Here is an 8,617-nt window from a genome sequence, read left to right on the forward strand (position 1 = left end):
TAAATATGCTCAACTGATTTTTTATGAAAAATTCAAAAAAGTTCAGTGAAGTAAGGATTGTTGTTCAGTCTCTAAGTCGTGTCCAACTCTTTGCAACCCCATGAACTGCAGCACACCAGGCTTCCCTGTCCTTCACTATCTCTCGGAGTTTGCTCAAATTCATGTCCATTGAGTCAGTGATGCCATTCAGCCATCTTATCCTCTGTCACCCTCTTCTTCTCCTGCCCTCAATCTTTCCCAGAAGCAGGATCTCTTCCAGTAAATTGGCTCTTCACATCAGGCAGCCAAAGTATTGGAGCTTCAGCTTCAGCACTAGTCCTTCCAATGAACATTCAGGGTTGATTTCCTTTAGGATTGACTGGTTTGAGAATTGACTGGTTTGATCTCCTTGCTGTCCAAGGGACTCTCAAGAGTCTTCACCAGCACCACAATTTGAAAGCATCAGTTCTTCGGTTCTCAACCTTCTTTATGGTCCAACTCTCGTATCAGTACATGACTACTAGAAAAACCATACCTTTGACTATATGGACGTTTGTCGTCAAAGTAATGTCTTTGCTTTTCATTACACCGTCTAGGTTTGTCATAGCTTTTCTTCCAAGAAGCCAGCATCTTTTAATTTCCTGGCTGCAGTTACTGTCTGCAGTGATTTTGGAGCCTAAGAATATAAAATCTGTCACTGTTTCCACTTTCCCCCCATCTATTTGCCATGAAGTGATAGAACAGCATGCCATGATTTTAGTTTTTTGAATGTTGAGTTTTAAGTCAGCTTAAAGTAAGAATAGCCTTTTCAACAACTGGTGTTGGAATGATTGGATCTCCATAGGTAAAAGAAGAAGGAGGATGAAAAGGAGATGGAGAAGGAGAAACAGGAGAAGCAGAAGGGGAGCATCTCAACTTAAATCTCACACCTTATGTAAAAACTAATTCAAACTGTATCATAGAATTAAATACAAAATATAAAAATATACAACTTTTAGAAAAACAGTTTAGAAAATATTCAGCCCCTAGAGCTATTCAGATGTTCTTAGATGTGATACCAATAGCATGATCTATAAGAAGAAAACTGAATAAATTGGATTTCATCAAAATTTTAAGTTTTGCCATGTGAAAGTCCATGTGAAAAGGATGAAAAAAACTACAGATCAGGGGAAAATATTTTCAGGCTATTTATTCAACAAAAGGCTAAAATGTAGAGTATATAAAGAACTCTGGAAACACAACAGTAAAAAAAAAAAAAAACAGAAAATGGAAAAAGGACATGAAGAGGCATTTCAGTGAAAAGGAAATACAGATGTCAAATAAGCACATGGAAATATGTTCAACATCAAAGAAGCACAAATTAAAACCTCAACGAGGCATTCCTGCACATCTATCAGAAGGGAAAAAATGAAAAAAAATAGTAACAATACCAAGTGCTTGAGAGGATGTGGAGAAACTGGATCTGTCACAGGTGGGAATGTAAAATGCTACAGCCTCTTTGGAAAACAAATTGGCAGTTTGTTATAAAACGAAACATGCAATTTCCATATGACCCATTAATTGTCCTCCTAGGCATTTATCCTAGAGAAGTGAAAACTTATGGTCACATAAACTCCTGTAAAATTCATAGCAGCTTTCCTTGGAGTAGCCCTAAATTGAAATAAGCCCCAGTGCTCTTCAGCAGATAAGTGATTAAACAAACTATCATGTGTATATACCATCGAGTACTGCTGCTGCTGCTGCTAAGTCGCTTCAGTCGTGTCCGACTCTGTGCGACCCCATAGACAGCAGCCCACCAGGCTCCCCCGTCCCTGGGATTCTCCAGGCAAGAACACTGGAGTGGGTTGCCATTTTCTTCTCCAATGCGTGAAAGTGAAAAGTGAAAGGGAATTCGCTCAGTCATGTCTGACTCTTAGTGACCCCATGGACTGCAGCCTACCAGGCTCCTCTGTCCATGGAATTTTCCAGGCAAGAGTATTGGAGTGGGGTGCCATTGCCTTCTCCGACCATGGAGTACTACTCAGGAATAAAAACAAAGGACCTGATTCAGATAGCAAATTGGATGAATATCTAGGGAATTATGCCAAGTGAAAAACAGAGCCAGTCGCCAAAGGTTACATACCTTGGTTCCATTTGTAGAACATTTTAAAAAATGGAAGTCCAGTTGATGTACAATATTATATGTTACAACTGTATAATATATGATTCAAAAATCTAAAGGTTATATTTCATTTATAGGTATTTTAAAATATTGGCTATATTCTCTGTGTTGTACAGTGTATCACTGTAGCTTGTTATATACATAATAGTTTGTACCTCTTAATCCCCAGCCCCTATATTGCTGCTCTGCTGTTCAGTCTCCCCACTGGTAACCAATAGCTTATTCTTTCTATCTGTAAATCTGCTCCTTTTTTGCTCTAGTTTGCTTTTTTTTGTTGTTTTCAGTTATAGTGACTATAAAAAAAAGGAGCAGACTTACAGATAGTTTTTGTTTCTTTTAGACTCTAGTTATAAGTGACATCATACAGATTGTGTTTTTCTGTGTCTGACTTATTTCACTCAGCATGTTCTGTGCTTAGTCGCTCAGTGGTGTCCGACTCTTTGCAACATGGGGTAGACTATGGCCCATTAGACTCCTTTCCACGTGGATTATCCAGGCAAGAATTTTGGAGTGGGTTGCCATGCTCTCCTCCAAGGGATCTTCCAGACCCAGGAATTGAACTGGGGTCTCCTGCATTGCAGGCAGATTCTTTACCAGCTGAGCTACCAGGGAAGCCCTCACTCAGCATAATACGCTCCAAATTATAGAGCAGTTTTTGAATAACAAGATTTTAGAAATGGAGGAAAGATTAGAGGATATCTGAGGTTAGGAACAATGGAAAGTTGAAGGTGGAAGGGAGATGGGTGTGGTTACAGAACTGAGTTCAAGTCCCACTTCACTTATCTGTATATTATCTTGGGCAATCTCTTTGTGCTTCTCCCTAACTGTAGTAAACATACCTACCTACTTCATGAATGAACTAGGGTAGTACATATAAGAAGTTAAAAAAAAAAAATTTGAACTTCGGACACATAGAAAGCATTCTATTGATGTTGGTAATTATTACTTTTGACATGAAATATGGGAGATGCCCATAGCATTTGAGAATTTATGTCTGAATGCATTATAGCTATAGTCACTGCTATTTTGTAAATGACTTTTCCTGAATTGATAAAATGATTGCATATCTTAATTTGGCTAAAATTTTCTGTGAGGGAATAAAATTTTGGTTTAATTTAATTGTAATACATTGAAGTATTCAGAACTACTTATTCATATTTTTCCACTAAAGTGAATATGAATGATGTTTTCATATCTATTTTTTGTTAGTCAGTAGTTAGTGATAATGAAATTGGTCATTGAACAGCACTTAGGGTGAATTTATTTGCCTTGAATTTATTAAAGACCAGAATCTTCAGACAAACCATATATAGCATTTATAAAGCTACTGACCCCAGGCCCATCACATGACCTAATGATTGACTAAAAGAGAGTCTTTATGTATCTTAATATGTCCAATAACTGTAGTCAAACCAAGCATAAAATAATAGGTCCTCTTCTCTTTCAAGTTGTATTAACTCAGGAATTGCCTTAATGCTAATTTCTTTTAGGATAATAATAAGGCTCACGACACTGATGCTAAGATTTCCTATGAAAACCTGAGAGACTCATAGAGGCCTGGAAGTGGATTTTTCAAAATTATAAAGTTTTAATGATTGACAGTTTTAATTATTAACATTTATTATATATATACATGCACGCACACACACACACATGCACACACACACACACACACACACACACACATATATATATTTTCTTTTTGGAGAGCATCCCTCCTGCCCTGCTTCAGTTTTTTCAGGACCTCAGACAATCAAACTGTTCATCTCTAACTTCAAACACTTTTATGTATGTGAAATCAGATTAAAATGAGGGTTAAGTACAATCACAGAAGAGGAGAATAAGGAAAAGGTCAGTTCTGCTTGGCTGTGAAGGCAGGTGCACATTGTACACAGTATATACTAGTACCTTGGGAGTTTTTTAAAATGTAAAATAGAGCACATCTTTTCCCATCAGTCATATCCCTGACTGACTACCTTGATATCTACTGATTTGAAGAATCAGAAAGTGGGAGAAAGTGAGAGAAAGTGATGCAACGTGGTATACTAAGAAGAGTTATGTCTTGCTAGAGAAAATTGTTGTAGTTTAGTTGCTAAGTCATATTAGACTGTTGCAACCCAATGGACTGTAGTCTGCCAGGCTCCTCTGTCCGTGGGATTTCCCAGGCAACAATATTGGAGTGGGTTGCCATTTCCTTCTCCAGGGGATCTTCCTGATCCAGGGATTGAACCCAAGTCTCCTGCAGTGGCAGGCAGATTCTTTACCACCAAGCCACCTGGGAAGCCCTGACAAAATTGTATTTAACTTACAGAGCAACGTGCTTATGGAGCATGTGTGGAAAACAGCTCTGAATGGCAGTACTCAGTATAGTGACACATATTTTAGGTCCAGATGAGGATGCAGTCCTCACAGCTTTTAGTGAATAAGTTACATGTTATATGTGTGAGCTGCCCAACAAGATAACTATAGCCATTTAGTAGGGGTTCTATAAGCTAAGAGCCCCAGTTACGCTCAAGAGGTTACGCTGCCTGGGTTCAAATCTCCAGCTGTACCATTTATCAGCTGTGGGTCCTTGTGTAAGTTGCTTAACTTCTTATTGTCTCAATATTCTCATTTGAAAATATGGAAATAATAATAGTTACCTGCTAGAGTTATTATTAGGAGTAAGTATTGCAACTCCATGGAGAAGGCAATGGCACCCCACTCCAGTACTCTTGCCTAGAAAATCCCATGGACAGAGGAGCCTGGTGGGCTGCAGTCCATGGGGTCGCTAGAGTCGGACACGACTAAGTGACTTCCCTTTCACTTTTCACTTTCATGCATTGGAGAAGGAAATGGCAACCCACTCCAGTGTTCTTGCCTGGAGAATCCCAGGGACGGGGAAGCCTGGTGGGCTGCCGTCTATGGGGTCGCACAGAGTCGGACATGACTGAAGTGACTTAGCAGTAGCAATTGCAACTCCATGGACTGTAGCTCACCAGGCCCCTCTGTCTGTGGGATTTCCCAGGCAAGGATACTGGAATGGGGAGCCATTCCCTTCTCTAGGGGATCTTCCCAACCCAGGGATCAAACTCAGGTCTCCTACATTGTAGGCAGATTCTTTTCTGTCTGAGCTACCAGGAAGTCCAAGATTACTATACCGGGTGGGTATTCTCTTCTTTAGGAGATCTTCCTGACTCAAGGATTGAACAGGAGTCTTTACCATCTGAGCTACTAGGAAACCCCTCTTAGAGCAATGCCTAGTACTTAATAACCATTCAATAAATGGTATTTTAAATTTTTTTATTTGGAAATTTACTAATAAATTCTGTACAGAATTCAAGAGAAGAACTTGCCTACTTTTACTTCTACTTTGTAGTGATTCAAGATTCTTCGCCCTTTGGTGCCTGTTTTCTACATCTATTGTTACATTCTTTAAAAATACAAAATTTGAAATATTTTTTACTCCATATAATTTTTAGATATGGTTATGTCGGCTATACCAGGGAGGATTTTTTATTAATAATCATAATGATAAAAATCTAATTTTCTTTATTATGTTTCTTATTAACATATCTTAGAAAACTGAAAGATTGTAAATAGGAACCAGATGCTATGAATCTTTAAAATATAGCTTCAAAGTCATTGCAGATTTTTAAAGCTAAATACAATAAAAAATATTTAGCTCCCCAGAACAACGGCAGAAAGATACATAAGGTAGAAAGCACACAAGTGAGGCCATAATTCTATTCGTATATCACAATTCCATTGTTTAAATTCACTCCGAAAGCCAGCTAGTGAAAAAACAGTGCAAAACTAGTTGGTTTGTAGTTCTTATTTTTACTTAAAAAGTTGCCTGTTTAAATAAAGAACATTCCATGTAATTAAAACTTTTATTAAATTCAATCAAGGAGCATTTGAAGCTATAGTTTATAAAGTACAAATTTGAAAATTCAATTTTGACTTAAATGCTAACAGATTGTAAGTAACTGTACCTTACCCTCAACTGTACCAGTCCCAAAATAAGATATCAGAGGAGTCAAAAGTCCAAACACCAGGGACAGATTGTGTAAGTTAAAATCTGAGCTCTTATCCTTGCTGGGAAGGACAGGGAACCCTGGTGTGCTGCAATCCGTGGGGTCGTAAAGAGTTGGGGATGACTGAGCGACTGAACAACAATCCTTGCTGGAGGCATGACTCTGACTACGGGGTAATTATTTAGCCTCTCTGTGCCTCAGTTTCTTCATCTGTGAAACCAGTTAAAATAGTACCCAGTTCATTGGGTTTCTGCAAGGATTACAGAATGTATATATTCTCTCTCTGTGTGTGTGTATATATATGTATATACATAGTGTAGAGTTGGTCACTCAGTCGTGCTGACACTGCAACCCCACAGACTGTAGCCTGACAGGTTTCTCTGTCCATGGGATTTTCCCGGCAAGATACTGGAGTGGGTTGCCATTCTCTTCTCCAGGGGATCTCCGAACCCAGGGATTGAACCCAGGTCTCCTACATTGCAGGCAGATTCTTTACTGTCTGAACTATAGAGGAGTCCTGTAGCTTTACTGTCTGAGCTACAGGGAAGTACTATATATATGTATATGTATATTTACACACACATGTGACTGTCTATGTAATAGACACACACATTAATAAATATGTTGTGTGTGTGTATAGATGAGTGGGTGTGTATAGATGAGTGGGTGTGTGTGTATATATATATATATATATATAAAATATGTATTAAAAATTTTCATGTCCCTATATTGGGCTTTCTCCTAAACCATTGCTGTTACTCTTGCTGCCTTTCCCTAGGTATGAAAGAAGAGAAATCAGACTTTTCAAAAACACCTTCACTGGCCTGGCCTGGAAAAAATAATGAAGCTGCTGAAGTTTGTTTTTTTGTCGTATGCTTTCTCCCTTGAACTTGGGTAAACTCCAGGAGATGGTGAGAGACAGGGAGGCCTAGCGTGCTGCAGTCCATGGGTTTTGCAAAGAGTTGGGCACAACTTTAGCAACTGAACAACGGCCTCTCTTTCTGTACCCTTGTCTCTTTTCCAGTACTCAGTACACTCTTTTTAGCTACTTTTATAAACATAATGCCTTTTAGCTGCCACACTGGTTTTCTGAAGTCCATTTCTCTAGTGCTTTCCTTGTGTCTGCCTTACCACAAAGTGTTAAAATAACTTCTTACCCTCTTGCCCATTCCCACCAGTGAAACTGTTTTTTTTTTAAACCTGGTCAGCACTTGGGACCACACCTATTTGTAAACGCACACTAAGGTGTGACGTGCTGGTAGGCTTACCTGCGGCTTCTTTCCTCTGATAGGGAAAAAAAAAAAATCTGTGCCTCTGCGCTGGAGGAGTGAAGTTTGAAATGTGCATTTTGATTTGTGTTAGTGGGTATGAGTAGTTGGAGAGGTGGCTGACACCTTTGGGGTGAAGCTGACTCTAATGAGAAGTAGGTAGCCTTGGTCCTCATATTTACTGAAAATAAATGTCATGGAAAAGTAAAAACAAGACTCTAGAAACATAAGCAGTCTTTATTTAGAGTCACTGTCTTCCATTTACTTACTAAGAGTACTATTTATTTCTGTAACTGCTCCTAAGCTACTACCTAAAATTTTCTTGTGTATTTTCATAACTTTTTGAGAAGGGGATACATAAGAACACAGATGTGGGTCTTGTTTACTTGTTATATTTCCTACAGTAGATGCTAAATAAATGCATGGTGAATATAAGATATAGAAATGGACATATTTCTGGCTTCCTTTTGGCTTATTTGCTTCAACAGACTTTTTGTTTTTAAATAAAATTTGAATTTTTGTGAAGTCTAAATAAAAATTGATAATGAATAGAGAAATCTAAAAAACCTGTTCAAGCACAACTTCTGCATTTTTAACTCTGTTTTATTATTTTTTATTTTTTTAAATATAATTTTATTTAATTGGAGGTTAATTACTTTACAATATTGTATTGGTTTTGCCATACATCAACATGAATCCGCCACAGGTGTACACGTGTTCACCATCCTGAAACCCCCTCCCTCCTCCCTCCCTGTACCATCCATCTGGGTCGTCACAGTGCACCAGACCCAAGCAACCAATATCATGCATTGAACTTGGACTGGCGATTCATTTCATATATGATATTATACATGTTTCAATGCCATTCTCCCAAATCATCCCCTCCTCCCTCTCCCACAGAGTCCAAAAGACTGTTCTATACATCTGTGTCTCTTTTGCTGTCTCACATACAGGGTTATCGTTACCATCTTTCTAAATTCCATAGATATGCGTTAGTATACTGTATTGGTGTTTTTCTTTCTGGCTTACTTCACTCTGTATAATAGGCTCCAGTTTCATCCACCTCATTAGAACTGATTCAAATGTATTCTTTTTAATGGCTGAGTAATACTCCATTGTGTATATGTACCACAGCTTTCTTATCCATTCATCTGCTGATGGGCATCTAGGTTGCTTCCATGTCCTGGCTATTA

At 38.4% G+C, this 8,617-nt stretch overlaps 1 protein-coding gene across 3 annotated transcripts in view; it reads left to right on the forward strand.

Moving 5' to 3' along the window:
- The window catches only part of LOC104992906 (chromosome unknown open reading frame, human C4orf22), a 717,206-nt gene that overhangs the window by 194,881 nt on the left and 513,708 nt on the right, over positions 1-8,617 (forward strand). The window lies entirely within an intron of this gene.

The sequence above is a fragment of the Bison bison genome, unplaced genomic scaffold (assembly GCF_000754665.1).
Source record: "Bison bison bison isolate TAMUID 2011002044 unplaced genomic scaffold, Bison_UMD1.0 scf7180017864228, whole genome shotgun sequence".
Lineage (NCBI taxonomy): Eukaryota > Metazoa > Chordata > Mammalia > Artiodactyla > Bovidae > Bison > Bison bison.